The 19,826-nt window shown below is 38.2% G+C and overlaps 1 protein-coding gene across 1 annotated transcript in view; it reads right to left on the bottom strand.

The window, feature by feature from the left end:
• Positions 1–19,826, bottom strand: part of LOC118019527 (rho-related BTB domain-containing protein 1) — a 120,038-nt gene that overhangs the window by 84,233 nt on the left and 15,979 nt on the right. The gene's annotated exons all lie outside the window — the stretch shown is intronic.

The following is a 19,826-nucleotide window of genomic DNA, read 5'->3' on the forward strand; positions in this document are numbered from 1 at the left end:
CTATGATAGTCCTACTTTATAGGCAGAAATTAATCTGCTCTTTCATTTCTAAAATTTAAAGGAGAATTGATATGATTAATACTAAAATGAAATTTCCAGAAGTAAGTATTTTGCTTTACGAGAGAATTTCATCATTTTAGGGCAATATGGTGGAAGAATTACTTATAAAACATCTCTGTCATGTATTTGACATTTGTTGAGTACTCCAATACTGGTAAGATGCTACGTTAAGGATTCTAGGTGTACAAAGAAGTGTACCATTCAGTACTACACTATCACATTTTGCCTTGTATTTAATTGTATTCAGCAAGTTTTTTTTTTTTTTTTTTTTAAGATTTTTTCATTTATTTACCAGAGAGAGAGTGAGCGAGAGGAGGAACACAGGCAGGCAGAGGGAGAAGCAGGCGCCCCGCTGAGCAGGGAGCCCGATGCGGGACTCGATCCCAGGACCCTGGGATCATGACCTGAGCTGAAGGCAGACGCCTAACTGACTGAGCCACCCAGGTGTCCCTGTATTCAGCAAGTATTGAAATGATCAGTTTTTATGTATATTATGTACTAGACTTCTGGTATCTTGAGAATAGGGAATTTTGCTCATCTTTGGATTATAGTACCTTGGATGATTTAATTTCTCGAGCCTAATAGTCATCCTTTAAGTCTGTGTTATTATTCTCAGTTTATAGATGAAGTAAATTATTCAGAAATTTCTCAGCTAGCGCATAATAGAGATTTAAAACCAAGTGTGTCTGTGTCCTTGACATTAGGATTCCTTTCTGCTTATGTGCCTAGCATAGCACCTGGCACCTAATAGGTGTTCGGTAACTCTTTGTAAAATAATTAATCGGTGTGCTTTACCTCAGTAGTATACAATGGACAACACAAGTTTGAACTGCATGCGTCCACTTAAACATGGATTTTTTTTGGATGGGGGGTAAATACAGTACAGTAAATGTATTTTCTCTGCCATATGATTTTCTTCATAACATTTCCTTCTCCCTAGCTCACTTTATTGTAAGAATATAGTATATAATAACTATAACGTACAAAATACGTGTTCCTTGACCATGTTATTGGTAAGGCTTCCAGTCAGCAGTAGGCTATACGTAGTTACATTTTTGGGGAGTCAGAAGTTACATGTGGATTTTTGACTTTTTTTGAGTATTTTCCCACTACCTTAATTCTTATGGTATATCCATGATGGTAGACTAGTCTTACGACCAAATGAGACAAGTGTTTTTTGTGAGATACCGTAGTGATGGTAGTCTCTAGCCAGCAATCCTGGAGTTCATTTTCATTTAAACTCAGGACTTCTGCTAGGTTATTGACCTGCCTTTTTGGCAATTTTATTGTCTAAAAATTTCAGAAAATAAATGAGGGAAGTGATATTTCAGAAAAATCAAATTCTAACTTATAAGGGGGAAACTGTTGGCCATGTGGCAGTAACAGGAATTTTATAGAAACAATAAAAATATAGTTTTAAAAACTGATGGGGATCGAAAGTCTGAAAAATATCAGAAAAATATGGCAAATTTATGAGAACAGATTTTTAAAAGTTCAGGGAACAGATTAGAAGAATTCTACGGCATAAGAATTTGAAAGGGAAAATGCCTTGAAAATATTAAGGAGTTTGCAGAAATTCTAAACATACCCCCAAACTCTTAAGACCAGTTTCCTCTAGTATTAGGATTATGAGTAGTTTCTTTTAAATTTTACCTTTCTATATTTTCAACTTGTCTATCGAATGATTTTCAGATGATCAAAGCAATTCTATTATAATCTACAAAATAAGGCTTACTTTAAAACAAGCCATTTCTACCCTAGAGAAATTAGTGGCACATAATCCGGAAGTGAAAGAAAGTTGGAGAATATAAAGAAGAAATCACTCTGGTGGTTCTTATGTTTTTTCCAGTTTCTGTGTATTTCTGTCGCTTCATTGCTTGGGCATATGTTTACTGAGAAACTTCGGTGTAGCAGCACTGTTCTGGGCACTGGGGACACTGATATGAACAAGGCCAAGTCCTTGTTCGTAGAGGGCTTATGCTCTAGTGGGGGAGAAGGACAGATAAACAAAGTGCATCATTAATTCCAAGCAGCAGTGGTGCTTTTAAGAGAAATCAGGCTGAGTAGGGGAGAAGGAGCAACGCAGTGTGGTTGCCTCACACAGGATGGTCAGGGAGGCCTCTTTGAGAAAATGGCCAGTCTTGATCAGAGGCTTGAATGCTTTGAATTGGCCTTGGGAAAAGCCAGGTGAAGAGTTGTCCAGAGGAGAACAGCAAATATAGAGGGAAACCCACAGATGACCTGAGACCTATTGAAAAGAACGTCAGGATACATATGGTTTCTGTTGGTTTGCTTTGTTGTTGTTGTTTTGTGTTTGCTTGTTTGCTTTTTAAAGCTCAGGGAGCACACTGTTCCAATAAAAGATGGACCTGCAGCTTAGAGATGATGGAGACACTGATGGATCAGAAAGAGAACAGAATCGTAAGACTTCTGTTTTCTTTGTCCGTGTCAAGGAGAGACTGGAAATGATAGACTGCTGTTGCTGAGAGGGAATAGAAGGTGAGTTGAGAGAGGGTAAGAGGTTGCTGACATTCTAGATGTCTTCAAGGATTCTCAACGCTGGGAGCTGTGTCCCTGCACATCACTCTTTTTTAATCCCTTAGAAGTGACTGCAACCTTGGGGCAAAGAGACAATGTTGGTGTTTCTATAATTCTTTTGAGTAATATCAATTAATTATCAGGACTTTATTGAAATGTGAGATTTGGTCATCATCGCCTACTTAATAAGCTTGTTCCACCTGAAATTCTCCTTTCCTTCTGGCTTAAATTTCCTTAAGGAGTCTGATAAAAGGAGATGTGTAGGTTATATTGTACTAGTGGAGGATGGGCCAGGTCCTAAGAGAACTTGGCCCTGGAGGAAAAACAGAGAGTAGAAGAACAGAAAAAGGGAGCAGTGCTAGGGGAACAGAGGGATGAGGCCTCAAGGGACCCACTTGGAAACATAGCTCCCTTCTCCAAAGCCCTGATTCATCTTCCTCTTATACTCTTTAGTGTCTCTACCTATTTCCCTCTCCCCACCCCCAAATAATTCAAATACGGCTCCCTCTGGGCCTCAGCAGGAATACTAGTGCCCAAATGTCTCTAGGTGAAAAACAAATCGTCTTTCTGGAAACCTGAGAAATGTCATTTACAACCACGGGAAGAAAATTCGGAAGGGTGTTCAGTAAGTGTGGCATGTGATTAGTTGTGAGAGTGTTCTTGGTTCAATTCAAAATTCTAATGTAATGTATAAATGAATATAATCTTCAGACATACGTGATTCCTAGAGTTTTATTTTTCCTCAAAAAGATTTTATTTATTTATTTATTTATTTGAGAGAGAGAGAGTGGTGAGGGTGGGAGAAGAGGGAGCGGGACAAGCACACTCCACGCTGAGCACAGAGCCTGATGAAAGGCTTGATGTCATGACCCTGAGATCATGACCTGAGCTGAAATCAAGAGTCAGATGCTTAACTGACTAAGCCACCAAGTGCCCCCTATTTCAGAGTTTTAAAACATGAATATAACCACCAAAATACCAAGTTTTGAGTGTTTTGATTCTTGAAAATAGTAGGATGCCTCTTATGTTCTAGACACTGTGCTGGGTTCTAGGGACAACGAATAAGCTGAGATCCCTGTAGCAAATGAAACCTGCGAAACCTCTGCTGACCATTTTGAGGGACTGCAGAAAACAGGAAAAGTGGAGGTTGGCAAATTAGCAGAAGCAGAAGATCAGCAAATGTGGATCTGATTTCTAAAAGGCGGGGCAGTTTCTTAAAACCTCATATCAGTGAACCTCAAATCACTGTGGTAAGGCTCACAGCTAGATTCCAAATGATTCACCATGGTACAGAAACAAGATCACATAGATAATGAACACCATTTCCTTCTCTGAAAGGGTTAATGGACGAACCGATGGGGATAACTAGTGTAACTGGATTTCTGCAGGATAATCTGCTGAGGCATTGCAGGGCATCCGGGGACTAAGATGAAGACATATGAGCTAGAAATCCAGGGTGCTGGCAATTTGTTAAATAGCCACACCTAGAGGGTAGAAATGAATGGTCAAGGGCTGTCTGAAAGGACATTTCAAATGGTGATGCCTCAGTCCTCTTATTGTCAACATTTAAAAAGATCAGGTATTTAAATTAATAGAGAACATGCTAGTCAGATTTACTGATGACACAAGTTAGGATTTTATATAGTGAACAAGTGAGATGATAGGAGTAGAATACTTTCTCCATTCCAAATGAAAAAAAAATCAAGTTGGTGGGATGGAACAAATTTGGTGAGGTAACATTAATGGAAATAAATGTCAAGTCAACTATGATGGTCCAAAGCAAAGAGACAAAAACCCAAGTACACGGGTAGAGGATGGGGTGCATGTGACTTAGCTTAGAAACACTTAGGAATTTCAAGTATCACTCTGATATAGTTGCCACAAAAGCAAATTCAGTATTAACAGCAAGCCAGTACTTGGAATAAGGCTACTGCTAATTGTATTTTATCCTGTGCAAGTCAGATCATACTCTGAAAAATGTTAAAAAATCAGACCACGTTCAGAGGAAAGTGACTAGGGCATTTAGGAAGGAAACCAGAGAGAATGAGGAAACACTGGAAAGGAGCTTCTTAGGGTATCAAAGAGGATGTAAACATTTCATTAGTCCCAAAGGTTACATCTAGGACCAATAAGGGGGTTTTACAGGGAGTCACAGTATAGTAAATGTAAGGACTTTCCATCAACTAGGGCAGTCTGAAGTTGGGAGGCCAAGAGATTCATTCTTATCATCAGTGGTGTTTCAACATCCCTTCAGTCATCAGAAGAGTTGTAGGGTAGTCATTTATGATGTTTAAGGTTCCTCCCAACCTTAAGAGTCTTTAGTTCTAGAGCTACTTGCTCACCATGTATTGTACAATGGCATTGACTTAGCTTTTTTGGTCACTTTCAGGTTGTGCTTTTAGAAGTTGGGGAAGTGGAGCAATTGAGACCATATAATCCCTTCCTCCATCCCAAGTGAAAGCCCTAGAGAGCAGACTATAGGACTTCAGACATTTTTAACAATCTAATTCTGATGTCAGTGAGGAAAGAATTAGAAAACTAGGGCAACTGCTTGTTTGATACACACAAGGCCAACTGGGTAAAGCCATCACCTGGAAACTGCATTTCCAGTGTGGTCTCCAGTGGTATCTGGCCGAGGGGCTCATTCAGTGCTATGGATGAAGCTTGCTGTGTGTCATTTAGCAGAAGGGCATGGTCAGCTGCATGATCTGCAGGTCATTTGCCTGTAATAGTCAATATCACCCCTTCTCTCATTGCTTTCATAAAGAAAACACACAGGTTGTGGTTGTTGGCAGTTCTATTCCAATTATGCACGTTGCATAAAGAATGCTTCCTGGGTTTGAAGACAGTGGGGCTTAGGTGATGTGAGTGGTAGTCACAGCTTATATTCGGCACACCCAGATGCTACCCTCTTTAGGTATATAAACCCACCATTGTACCCATGAGACATGTATTTATTCAAGAGACAAGGAATATGATGATGATAATATATGGGTTTTCCTTTTTATCACCTTATGTCAAATATTTGCTGATCAGTACAACTCAGGTCCACGTTGAAAATGAATTCTGTATTTCTTGGTTCTTGGTAATTGTATAAAGTTCGGTGCTGCCCATTTACTGGAGGAACTAATACATTTTTGATAAAAAGAGTTCACTATGAAACTTCAGACTCATTTTTGAGTCTAGTATAGTTCTGTCTGCACTTGCGGTACACACAATAGAAAAACTACCAAACAACACAAGAGTTAAATATTTTCTAACAATACTAAGCTCAGAAAAGAGCTTACATAGCATTTTTTCTGCTTGCTTTACATTTATATTTGTGTCACAATACAAATAGGGCTTTTACAGTCCAAGATTAATGCTATGGTTTTGTGTGTTCATTCTATATCACCCGAACTGCAGTTGGACCAAACAACAACAAAAAATAATCAACTGAATGCTGAACAACTCATTGTGAAAATATTCATGGACGCTCCAAGTCAATATCAGAAAAAAAGTCCCAGAATATATGCATAACTCACCATTTTTATTTTGGTAGAACTTCAGGGAACTGTTGTGATGATTCACCATAAATAATCTATGGACAGCTCTGCCCGAGATTAGCTTCGGGCAGCTAGCTTTTATGGAACTCTCTTACATCATCATTAGTAGTGATAATATAATTAATAATATTAGCACCTGAATCTAAAGTCCAGGAGATCATCCGTCTGATATGTGAGAGGGCTGTTTTTCACTTCATATCTCAAGTTTTCCACTGGTTCAAAAACAGGTGATTAAAAAGTAATGAAAACCAATAACCTAATTGCTGTGCCTCCAGGTATCGTCATTGGCTTAGTGCACACAACCAGTAGTCGGGGATTAAATGGCAGGCTCAAGGTCTGTTTAATCTAACTATTGCTAATCTTTACTAAACAGCCTTGTCAGATGTAATTTGCTCTATGGCAACCCTGCTCAGAAAGCAGCCTCGTTTGGAAGTAAAATGTCTACTGGTGTTAACACAGGTCTCCTTTTTAAATAGAAACAATTGTGGTAGAGAAAGCAAGAATGATTTTAGGTTTAAGAAAGTAGAGTTCATGAATCCTTTAGCCACGTCTATAGGAGTAAATGTTTCTAATGCAGAGTAATAAAGGCAAAAGTCAAGAAATAAATTGCATATCGTTATATAATATGTCTGCTAATTTTTCTTTTATGATTTTCTTTGGATTTAATGATTCAATATAGGCTGCCTTGAATATAAATGTAAGCAATTGTTAAGAAAATTACTTCCAAGAAAACAAGGAGAATCTTTCCTCCATTAAAAGGTTTTCATCTGTTAAACACTCCCATATCTTGGGGCAGATTAGATTTTAGTGTTTAGAGAAAATGAGATGCTGGAAGCTAAGATTATCACAAAATCACAGGGCTGGGGGATCATCAAGAGGTCATTTAGTTCATCTTCCTGTCTCCATTCAAAACAGCATCCAAGAGAGAAAAGTGATCATCCTTTTTTTGAAAATTTTCAGCATAAACTGCGTTTGAGCCTTGTCTGATATAGCCCTCTTTTGTTTGCCCTTTGTTTTTAATAAATACTTCATTTCTGAAAGAAATCTGAAAAAATTATTTAGGGGGTTATATCATAGAAACATCGCAATAGTGAGGAGGGCAACACCCTTTGGATTTTGTACTCAAAACAAACAACCCTGACTTCTGCAAACACGAGGAAACACATAAAGAAAGGAGGCCTGGGAGAATGGGAGAGAATATGGATTCAAACCAAGCATGAAAGGGATGAAAAACCAAGAGTAAGGAGAATGACTTAGTACTATGTGACTTGCAGAGGAGAAGGTATGGGACATTTTGGGAGAGACTTTACTTAGATATTAGGAAGAATTTATTCAAATCGCGGAGGTGCGCGAAACACTACAATGAGTTCCTGTTTGTGTTATACAGTGTCAGTCTTCAGGGATGGTCTTTCCTTAAAGAAAGGTTTTAATGTTGGAACTAGTTTAGGCAAAGTAGTTTACTGGAAAATGGAAGGATGGCCTCATTAAATGAAATCAAACTGACCTAATAAACACCTGTTGATATCTATGATTCTTTAAGATGAAAACATCATCTCCAGAATTTTATATCCATCTTCATAACAGGAAATATACTATTCCTTTTTATTTTTATTTATTTATTTATTTAAAAAGATTTATTTATTTGAGAGAGAGAATGGGAGAGAGAGAGAGAGAGCATGAGAGGGGGGTGGGTCAGAGGGAGAAGCAGACTCCCCGCTGAGCAGGGAGCCCGATGAGGGACTCAATCCTGGGACTCCAGGATCCATGACCTGAGCCGAAGGCAGACACTTAACCATCTGAGCCACTCAGGCGCCCCAAGAACTAGAATACTCCTAATACCTAACACGCATGGTCAAGATCCAAAATATTTCATCTGTGTATCACTAAGCTCATAATTAGTTAGGAGTGCCCTCACCTCTATCCCTACCAGCTCCAATTATAAAAGGGTTTAAGATATTTTTTCAGATTAGTTTTAGGTAAATACTATAAATGTATACTTGGAAACAATTAAACCTGTATTTGAATTAAGAAAATGTAATAATGAGAACTGGGCTCATAATTAAATATGTAGCCAGACCAAATAAAGAGACATGAATAGACAATGAAAGACAGCTATGAAACTGCTTGGTAAAGTAATGATCATTTCTCTTTGTTTTTCCAGATCCCTGGTAGGGAGTATACAATGAATTTTTAAAGTTTACTATGAAAGAATGTCTTTGTGTTGCATTAATTTAAAAATCGGACTCCAAAATCTATGTACAGCTAAATGATCAGACAAGGTTTCTCCACATGTCCACGAAGATAAATGTGACAGTGACAGAACACCAACTTCTTGGGCGTGAGATTGGGGTTTAGGCTTGTTTAGAGGAAATAGCCAACAGGACCAGTATTTATTCTCCAGCAGCCAGGGGACATTGATCGGCTCCTCCTAGTTAGGGCCTGCGTTGCTATTAGTGGATTCTAAGTAAAGACAGAAGTTTAGCTGAAGGGGCATTTGTCAGACCTGAGTTTTATCTCTGTTACTGACTGGCTGGGTAAACCTACAGAGGTAACTTTATTTCTCTGAGGAGAGTGTGTAAGCCTGTCATGTCTTACACACATCAGTTCCCTTTCCTGTGGGGTGGGGAAGGCATTGTGATAGCATGTATGGAAGTGGCTATATTTTAAAAGCAAATATGGATGAGAGATGACTCTCTTTAGTCTCATGTTCCAAAAATGAAACTTTTCTACCTCTGTATGTGTGGCTGAGAGTTTTATGATTTTAAAATGATGTCACTGACAATATTTACATTAATTAAAAAGCTTCTTTATAGCAAAATGCCAATATATTAACTTACAATAAGAAATATATCCATCAAGCTAATGAGTTATATTGATGGATTGCTGTATTTTCTCCCCGTGGGTATAGATATATAGATATAAGTACCTGGGAAGAAGAATTCTAATCAGTGAACTGATTACCAAGTGAATCTGGGTTCATAACCTGGAAAGTGTAAAGGCTGATGTTTCAAAGCCATGACAACCTAATGGATTTTTCTCTCTTCAGGGATACCTTTGCTGCATGGTCTAGAGATCCATGATCTTGGGCCAGGACCTTCTTACCCCATTAGGGCTAGAAAGGCACCTCCCATATTTGCCCCTTTGAATTTCCTTTTTCTGTACTAACTTCTGATGGACAAGAATGCTTACTTATCAGAGTTTTTACTTGTAAGAGTTTCTAAGTTAAGTATGGACTAACCACTGAAATTTTAAGCTGAAATACTTTTTATTAGTTTGCAAGGAAATGCTAGATAATAATTGTGTGAATGCTGGGTTGATTTTATCTGGAAGCAAGATTGTCCATATATGCAGTTCTGGAAGATCATGATACTTGGTGAAAAGTTCTCTCTTTAAAAAAGAGTAAGTGCTTTTACTTAGCGTGAACATTGTTTTTCAGTTTTTCCATATGAGAATCCCTCCTTGAAATGTTTCTTTTTGGCAAAAGCTAACAGAATTATATAAAGAGATGACAATCAATGAAAACAGGAACACCATAATAATGGATTCTGGGATTACAAGACTGAGAACTGGGAATCAAGCCCAGTTCAACATTTACACTAATGGGATGCTCACTTGTATTTCATGTTCTATGAGGGGTGGTGGAAAACGAGGGGGTGTGAGGAAGTCTTATCTGGTCTTCTGCCCATTTAGTTCATTGTTGCACCAGAAAGTGATATAAATTCACAGTTCTCCTGTCAGGCTATGTGAGGACACCGAGTTCTCAGGGGAAAAGGATATATCCAATTTAGAAGCTGCAATATGGGTCAAATAAATGTAAATGGGAATAATAAATGCCATTGGAAAAGTCTCAGACTGGGGAAAGCCTTGGGGTATTAGATATTGGAACTGTGGCATGTAAGGAAAGCTATGATAGCATTCATTTGGATGTTTTATTAGTTGGAAGGATTTTTAAAAGGATGAAATTTTTTTTTTTTTAAAGATTTTATTTATTTATATGAGAGAGAGAATGAGATAGAGAGCATGAGAGGGAGGAGGGTCAGAGAGAGAGGCAGACTCCCTGCTGAGCAGGGAGCCCGATGCGGGACTCGATCCCGGGACTCCAGGATCATGACCTGAGCCGAAGGCAGTCGCTTAACCAACTGAGCCACCCAGGCGCCCAAAAGGATGAAATTTTTATACTTCATACATTTAACTTAGACGCTAGTATTTGGAATATTTTTTTTGATTACACTTTTTTTTTTTCTATTTTTGTAACAGAGGAGATGGCTAAAATCTCCCAATTTATATATAAGTTTTCATTATATGAAAATAATCCCCTGTGCTCATTTAAGGGCCAAGTGCATCTAACTCTGAGTTAGAAAGTGGCACACTGGAGTGTGAATTCCTTTTCTAACTGGTCTCTAAGTAGGAAGCCTGAGGACAGTATTTCAATGATACTCCTCTGCACTAATCTCCTTTTATTTATTTATTTATTTTTAATTAATTAATTAATTTTTTTAAAAGATTTTATCTATTTATTTGAGAGAGTGAGAGACAGCACGAGCCGGGGAGGGGGTGGCGGAGAGGAAGAGGGAGGGAGACGAGCAGACTCCCTGCCGAGCAGGAAGGCCCACAGGGCTGATCCCAGGACCCTGGGATCTGACCTGAGCTGAAGGCAGACACTTAACTGACTGAGCCACCCAGGCACCCCAGTGCTCCTTGTTTTAAAAAATTTATTTTTAAAACGTCTGTGCCCTGATAAGCGGACGCTGTTCAAAAGACCCCATAGCAAATCACACAAATTAAAAAATATCACTTCATAATATATTATCTTACTGGTAGATCTGATGTGATGGAGTTTACATTTCAATATGTATGAAATTTTTAATAATAAAAATATTTTCACAAAATTGGTATCACTTCCTGGGTCTTTAAGTACATTTTAATTTTGAAAGAGACAATTTCTGGATTCTGGAAGCATTTAAGTACCCAACATACACAATGCGTTTTAAATCATCTGCCTTTGACAGCTAACATGCCAATATTTAGACTTTATCAGAAACTTCTGCATGTGAAATTAGGGCTGGAATCTTTGCCATGAATTTAAAAATTCTTAGCTTTATTGGCTAAGTTTAAGAGTCTTGAGATCAATAAACAAGGGAAAATTATACATTATAAATTACTCTGAAAAGAAAGTATATTTCTAATTAATTAAAACATTTGACTTATGAATGAATGAACTTTCTGGTGCTTTGTCCTCTACAGGATTAAGGTATGAAATGATATTAGAGGGGTATTACTGACCCGGTGCTTAGGGAGCGTTTTGAGAACCTTGGACTTCCCATCTTGCAACCACTGAGAAGCAGTTTTGCTGACAACTCAGTAGAGTGCAATTTGGAGAGATAATACAAATGATAGAGTTGTAGGGATGGCATCCTTTTTATGAAACCTTAACGTATCACTCCTGTGCGGTCCTACTTCTCCGTGCTGGCAGCCACAGCAACCGTCTTAGTGATGCAAAAACTGATCAAGGAAATGAGAGGAAGAAACCATGGCCCACAACTGCAGGTTACTCCACAGGCAGATGTGTCAATGATCGGATTTGTTTACTCTTCCACTTTTGCCAAATGTAATTATAAACCTTTTGGTTCTTTATTTGACGGTTAAGATTTTAAGCTCTGAAAAATCTCAACACGCCTTTTCCATGTCACTGGGTGGGTGCCACATGGTCCTTTTATAGAAGGGCCATTGCTTACCCACATGGATGAGATCGGGGAGGAAGAGGGCTGGTTGATTTAAATACCCTAACTGAGAATTTACTGTGGATTTAAAATCTCTGACTTAATGTTGCATTAACTACTGGTGGCTGCTTTTTACTGCTTTAAAACGTGCATATATAATTGGATACTGTAATGCTTTGCGGGTAAAATAAATACCAACTCACACTAAAATAAATACCCTGCATGATGAAGTTCATGCAGACATAAATTAATCATTTACCAGTTAACCAATATGCACAGGAAAGAAATAGATCACTTATTAAAGGTTGCCTCATCTATAAAATGGGAAAAATAAAATGCTGATATATTTTACAGTGGTGCTGTAAGGGGAAATATATAAAATTATTGCTAAGCAGTTTACAAACCATAAAATGCAGTATGAACATTAAATTAATAATATTTGTACTAATTCAGATTCAACACCCTCTGCATTAAATATATCTTTTTGCCTATTGAAGCATACACGAAACCAAGCTGAGGCTCTTTAATGTTTAATGTGTCTTCGGAAAATCTGCAAAGCATGGCAGAAGTTATTGGTTATGTTGAAAACTTTTTGGTGGCTTGCTCCCACCATTTCTAAGATAAAGTTCTTGGCCATTCACATCCCGGATCCCATTTTTAAAGTCCTTTCCCAGGGCGCCTGGGTGGCTCAGTTGGTTAAGCGACTGCCTTCGGCTCAGGTCATGATCCCGGAGTCCCTGGATCGAGTCTCGCATCGGGCTCCCTGCTCGGCAGGGAGTCTGCTTCTCCCCCTGACCGTCCGCCCTCTCATGTGCTCTCTCTCATTCTCCCTCTCACAAATAAATAAATAAAATCTTTTTTAAAAATGCCTATTTAAAATAAATAAATAAATAAATAAATAAAAATAAAGTCGTCTCCCAAAATGTCTTTCACTTGCACGGACATAATAGTTACGAAGGGAACATAGGTTTGAATTTTTTAATCAGCCGGACGTTGTTAACGTGCTCTATGCTTTGGTTTATTCTAAATTACGGGTTGAAATAGGGAAGCATTGTTAGACTGGGTGCAGGGCGGGTGCGTTGGGTCTCTGCAGTTTGCATAACCGCAGGGTAATCCCGTGCTGGGACAGCAGCGTGGCCCGAAGCTGCAGGGTCTTGAGGCCATCTTGCTGCTCAAAAACGTTACAGGCTTTAAATCAAACTTCTGTTTCTCAGCTCAAGTCCAGAAATATCATTCAGGGACACGAGGGAGAACTAAGCAACACAGCACATAGTTCCTTTCTGCTTCTACTGTGTTTTTTAAAGGAGTCTTAACTGTTTAGAAGACCAACTTGTGCAAAACCTATAATCTACTCAGCACATTTTTAACACTATCAATATCCCTTTGATTCTCAATGATAAAACACATCAGATGTTTCTTCACTCACTTCCTTTTATAGGGGCTGTTAATATAGAAATACCTCCTCATCTTCCACTATGAAATGATAAATGGCTGACTGGAGATGTCTGAAATATTGCCCAATCTCCCCGATGTATCATGTGTCACCAGCAATAATGAACAGTGACTAATCTTTGGTTATGAACCATATTTATGGCTTTCTTGTCATCAGGAAGTATGTATTTTCTTGAATCATGTTTAAGGATCTAATATTTATGCTAGGAACATGTGTGCTAGGAAAAGTATACCTAGGTCCAAAGAAAAGTAATTCTTGGGGCGCCTGGGTGGCTCAGTCGTTAAGCGTCTGCCTTCGGCTCAGGTCATGATTCCAGGGTCCTGGAATCGAGCCCCGCATAGGGCTCCCTGCTTGACGGGAAGCCTGCTTCTCCCTCTCCCACTCCTCCTGCTTGTGTTCCCTCTCTCACTGTGTCTCTCTCCGTCAAATAAATAAAATCTTAAAAAAAAAAGAAAAGTAATTCTCCATATTTTCTTTCATTTAGCTATTTATAGAGCTTAGCATTTCCATCTGTATCTCTCTCCCCCTGCCCCTTTATTTTGGATCAGGATTCACCCAGGAGTATTCTGATCAGGAATCTAGTTTATCCCTGTCAGTTCACCATTTTGGTGATAACAATCTCCTCATCTAATAGGAAAGGAATATAGCTAAAATGCAAACTTATTCCAGTTAAAGCTTATCAGTGATCAAAAGGAAACACAGTGAAACTGTTTCTTCCATTTCCAAAATCCAACTGGGAGTTGGGGGATCAAAGTTTTCCTAAAGGAGCTATAGTGGCAGAAGAGCAGAAGATAAAGGCTAACAGAAGGTGAATTAAGGCTTTGACGGAAATGCAATAAGGTCAATAAGTGTGTAATTCTACTTCAGTTCAGTTTAATTAATATATATCAAGTGCCTGGTATCTACCAGGCATTGGAGTAGGTGCTTGGGATACACCAATCAAAACTCATAAAAATTGCTGCCCTCATGAAACTTACATTCTAGTGGAGGGAGACAGAAAATAAATAAATGAGTAAATTATAGAAATTATTAGAAGGTGACAAGTATTATGGAGAAAAATAAATCAGGGAAGGAATGGTTAAGTGTGGGAAGGGGTTGCATTTTTATTTTATTATTTATTTATTTATTTAAAGATTTTATTTATTTATTTGACAGAGAGACACAGCGAGAGAGGGAACAGAAGCAGCAGGAGTCAGAGAGGGAGAAGCAGCCTTCCCGCTGAGCAGGGAGCCCGATGCAGGGCTCAATCCCAGGACCCTGGGATCATGACCTGAGCCAAAGGCAGACGCTTAACGACTGAGCCACCCAGGCGCCCCAGGGGTTGCATTTTTAGAAGGGTGGCCAGTCGAGGTCTTATTGAGAAGTTGACATTTGAGCAAAGACTTGAAGAGAAGCAAATCATGTGGATTCCTGGAGAAGACTGTCTCAGACAGGAAGTAGCAAGTGCAAAGGCCCTGAGGCAGGGGCATGTCTGGTGTATTGGCAGAACTGTAAGGAAACCAGAGTTATTGGAGTGGAGTGAATGTGGGAGTCGGGGCAGAAGATGGTAGTCATGGTGGGCTAAAGCATATACGGCCTTGAGGACCATTGTTAAGCTCTAGCTTTTAATCTGATTGAAATGGATGTACTAGAGAGTTTTGAGTCAAGGAACAAAATCATCTGACTCATACTTTATTGAAAATAGACTGCAGGAGGCAAGGGTGAAAGCAAGGAGATCAATTAATTAAAACGAACAGTTCACCTCTCCTCTCTGCCTATGTTTAATGGATATGAGCCAGAAATTAATGAGAGACCATAGTTTATAATTATATGCAAACATACTGGAGTTGTAACTACACAAAGCTAAAACTGGTTGGAAGAGAGAATTCAATCAAGCAATCAATTTCATTTCTACAAGACCAATTGGTGAGTGTGAAAACATTTTAAACTAAGGTCATAAGCAACTAATGATAAAAAATAGCCATGAGGGTTTGGGAAATTCAAACATCTATTGCTAATTAATAGATTAAAAAATCTCCCTCCTTGGCACGGTCTGGGTTGTGGAATTAAGCAAGTGTGGATTATGACATTGAGATGGTCTCCTCACATGCCTTTCAGCCCCTTGCTTCTCAGGAGTTGGAAGTAAGGGAACCTTGAGTTAAGAACAAAGCAAACTGCCAAGAAAATGAAGGGAGCCAGAGTGTGGATTACATATGAATGTTTTTACTTTCAAATTTAAAACATTTGAATGATGGAAAGATAAAAACAGAGAGTTGGGTCTTCTCTAGGGAACAAAGAAAAGAGAAAAATAAAAATACTAATAAAAGGTGAATTTAGCCTGATAGTCAACTTTCCTGGCAGTCAGAATTACTAGTTTACAAAACAGAGCTCTCCCGATCTCTCCTGGGCCAGTTAGGCATAGAACAAATTGAACCTAAAAAAGTGTCAAAATTCACAGTAGGAGCGCCCACTCAGAGCTCCATTTCTCTCTCTGAAGTAGGTTACTACATTCACCTAGGGAAATTTCTATTGAATTATAATTAGGTGGCTAATTAAAAAGTGGATTATCAACTATATTAAAATTTGCCAGAAAGATGTGCACATCATTCATTCTTTAATTTAGGAAATCCACCTTTTCCTTGAAAAAAAATTCTCACTGGGAAATTCCAGGTATAATATGCACCTTTTCTTTTTTCTTCTTAAATCACTGTTATTGAAGTAAGTCTCAGATTTTTTGTTCATTGAGGTAATGGATGTATTTTGAGCTTCCTCTGTGAATAAAAAGTACCTACATATAGTTGCCATTCTTATGAGGAGAACCAACAGCTGTGATAAGAACCCCAAGGCAATGCAGGGTCTCCAGAAGAAGCAATAAGTACCATTTTTTTCACTTCGAACATATGTCAAATGCTGTATCATTTAATTCTCTCAACAACCCTACGACATAATTTTCTGCCTATTAGGCAGATGAGGAAACTGAGCTCAGAGAAGGCAAATTATTCAAGGTCACACAGCTTGAAGATTATAAAGCTGAAATTCAAACTCAGGTTTGTTTGACCTTGAAAGTCTTGCATTAAGCCAGAGTTTTCCCTCTCTAAACTGTTTTAACATGAAGCTAAAACCATTTTGTTGCATTGGATTCATTTTGAAATTGATAATATTTGTGTATGATTTAGTCAAGATCTTATGTTAACCAGAAGACCATATTTCCTAGCCATTTGTCCAGACATCAGTTTATTTTGTGAAGTAAATGATCATCAGGAGACTTCTGAGCCATTTCTAACAGCAGGAGTTAAAAAGGAATAGACCCCTGGTACTGTAGGTTACTTTTTATTTGTCTCTTCCTATTTTTTTCTAATTTCTAAGAAGGTACAAATTAAATGATAGCCCACGAACTTTGGTACAATCCTGCCCATGAGTTTGGCAGACCAGTCAAGTATTAAGTGGGTCAGGCCATTCCTGGAGGCACCTAACAACTGAGCAGTCCATCTAGATGACCTAGCAGATAGGCATGACCAACTCCACTTGCGGTGGGCTTACTGAATTGCTTGAAGGACTCAGTCCTGATACCATGAGGGTGATTCGGAGTTCCTTGTCAAATAAATAATGACAACAATAACAATGTAATTCTACAAATATTTTCCGAGGGCCTCCTGTGTATCAGACATTATGCTATTACAGACATGACGTCACTGTACTTCAGGGTTTCTCAGTCTTGGTACTATTGACCTTTTGGACCAGAGGACTCTTTGTTATTGGGCGGGGGGGGGGGGGGGGGGGGCTGTCCTGTGCATCTTGAATAGCAGCATCCCTGGCTTCGACTCCTCAGACGCCCGTATCACGCCCACTGCCTCCAGCTGTGACAGCCAAAACTATCTCCAGACATTACTTAATGTCTCCTGGTGGAGAAAAAAATCACCCCTCGTTGCAACGAACCTCTGTTTTACCTCCTCAACAACTCCAGGAGGTTAGTACTATTAGACTAGTAATATAATTGGTGAGGAAACTGCGGCTCTCCGAGTTTTAGGTAAAATGCCTCAGGTCTCACAGGTAGGAAATGACAGAGCTGGAAGGCACAGAGACTGCCTGCCTCTTTTGAAGGCTGTTAGGTGTGGCTGGAACCCACAAGTCATGATGTGCCCTCTGCCACCCCCCTCTCTTCTAGATCTCATTGTGGGGGTGCAGCCCCGGGAAGGAGGAAGACGTGCACATGACCTAGTACACGGAACTTTTATTGTACCATGGCCTTTTATTTGGCAGATTAATTCCATTTTAATTGGAATTCTGGAAATGAATGAAAAAAAATTACAAGTGTTAGACGGTCTGTTCTCAGGGTTTTTGAATCTGTCTGATTTAATTCTAACCTATTAGCATGCTATTATGGAGGAATATTATGTTGAGAATCAATATTACACTAAACACTAATATTTTATTCAGTATTAAAAATTTATACAAGTGGTAATACAAGTGCTTTATTCCTACTTCGTCTAAATGAGAAGAAATGCTTCCTTAGGGCGATTTCAGTTACCAAGAAACTGGCATTACACTTTACATAGATCATTGCTTCAATGAATTAATAAGACTTAACTGAATGAAATTTGTTTATTTTATTATAAAGTGTATGAGTTTTTCAGCGTATCAAAAATGTTTTCCATTTTCTACTTTTATCGCATGTTAAGAGGTCAACAAAAGTACATTATTGTCCAATATTGCCAAAGAGGTCAAAACAACTCCTACTCATTCTGGCTTCAGGATATCCTTCCTCTTTCCCTCCCTCCCTTGCTTCCTCTTCTTTTTTCTCCATTTGGATATTCCATTCTTTTTTTGATTCAAATGTAATCTTAGGCTGGAATTGGAACCTAAATGTATCCAGACTCTGCATTACGTACATTTTTTTGCACAGAGGAACTACTAAGCCTAGATAAACTGTAAGCTAGATAAACCTCTAATAACCACCTAGAGATAGTTCAGTTAGGCAGGATTTCAAAACTGGTTTTCAAGTCGGCTCTCCAGACTGTGCCCCCCTGGGTACCTCTCCCAGCATCTGGCCTTGCCACACGCCTTGGTTTTAGATCCTGGGCCCATGGCATGGATCTCATGGCTCTTCCTGACCCCTCTTCTGTTTACTTCCTCTACTCTCCTAAATTCAGTAGCTTTTTCAAGCTTCCAAGCCAGGGCAGTTTGGATCTAACAAAGGTATTCACAATTTTTATCACTTGAGTATTTAATTCACAACTTCTCAAATATTTGAAAACTATGAGAAAATAACACTTTTAAAAATATCCCTAACTTTGTGAATTGTTATACTTTGTTAACTTTGTGAATTGTTCTTCAGTATTAGAAAAGTTTTGCTTCGTGTTTTAGTGATCTCCCAACTGGGCTGGCAAGATCAATCAGTTAATATGCACATACCTTGAAAGACCAACTCTTTGGGAAAAGGTTGCTTGTAATTCTAAAGGCATATTAGAAGTTAAAAACTGCCATGCAAAATCAAAGCAAAAAAAAAATTGTTGAATAAATTAAGCTAACTGAAAAATTAGAAATGGGAAGTATGTTCAGCATAGTAATCACCATTACAAATAGGAAAATTTAAACTAAAAAAATAATTTAATGGGTTGACTTTTCTAAAATATTGATTAGATTCATTAATAAGCATTTTATGCATATGGCTATTCTGAAAGTTCCTTTAAAAATGAAAGACTAATGCCTTAATGAGAGGTATTATTACATGAACATATTTGAATCTGGCTTATGAAAAATAGGACTAGAGAATTTAAAATGTGTGCATAAAATGCAAATGGATTTAATTAACCGAAAACCCATAAGACAGAACTTCTTCAAATAAGCAATTACTTTGGGGACTAATAGAGTAAATAGGATCCTGATTCATTAGCACAAATATCCATATGAGAGAAGGATCAGCAAATTTTATTCTTTAAGTTATTTATGCACATATGGTAATATCTCATTAATTTATGGCTTCAATAAATTTAAAATCTTTTGATAATTTTTTCATGAGCTGGGCTGACGTTTACCTTTGCTTTTGCAGACACGTTATTTATAGGTAGATAATATATGGTGTTTTAAACATTTATTTTCAATCTTGCATACACTTTTTAGACACAGAATAAACTATTTTCAGTGAACCTCAGGCACTTTACAAGCTCCTACATACATCCAATCTATATGCTAATAACAAAATGTTCATATGATTTATTATTACAGGTCTCCTTAAGGATTTCTACTTTGTAATGTTTTGTTGGAGTTACTATATGTAGTTTAAAGAATAAAGGCCACGTTTGTTTGAACTACTTCAGCCTACCCACAAATTCAGAGATGCCCACCTCCCTAATTTGTTAGAATAAATGAAATGTATTAATGAATATTCACAGCTATACATATAGAATTTTTCTTTTAAACATGTATTAGAACATATAAAGAAAAGTAAAATACAATGAAGGGTGGAAATAAATGATTTTGTGGGTGGACAAAGGAGTGAACGGTCTCAAATCATTTTAAGTCCTGCAGGCA

Source organism: Mirounga leonina, unplaced genomic scaffold, assembly GCF_011800145.1.
Source record: "Mirounga leonina isolate KUSES-001 unplaced genomic scaffold, KU_Mleo_1.0 Mir_108, whole genome shotgun sequence".
In the NCBI taxonomy this organism is placed as follows: Eukaryota; Metazoa; Chordata; class Mammalia; order Carnivora; family Phocidae; genus Mirounga; species Mirounga leonina.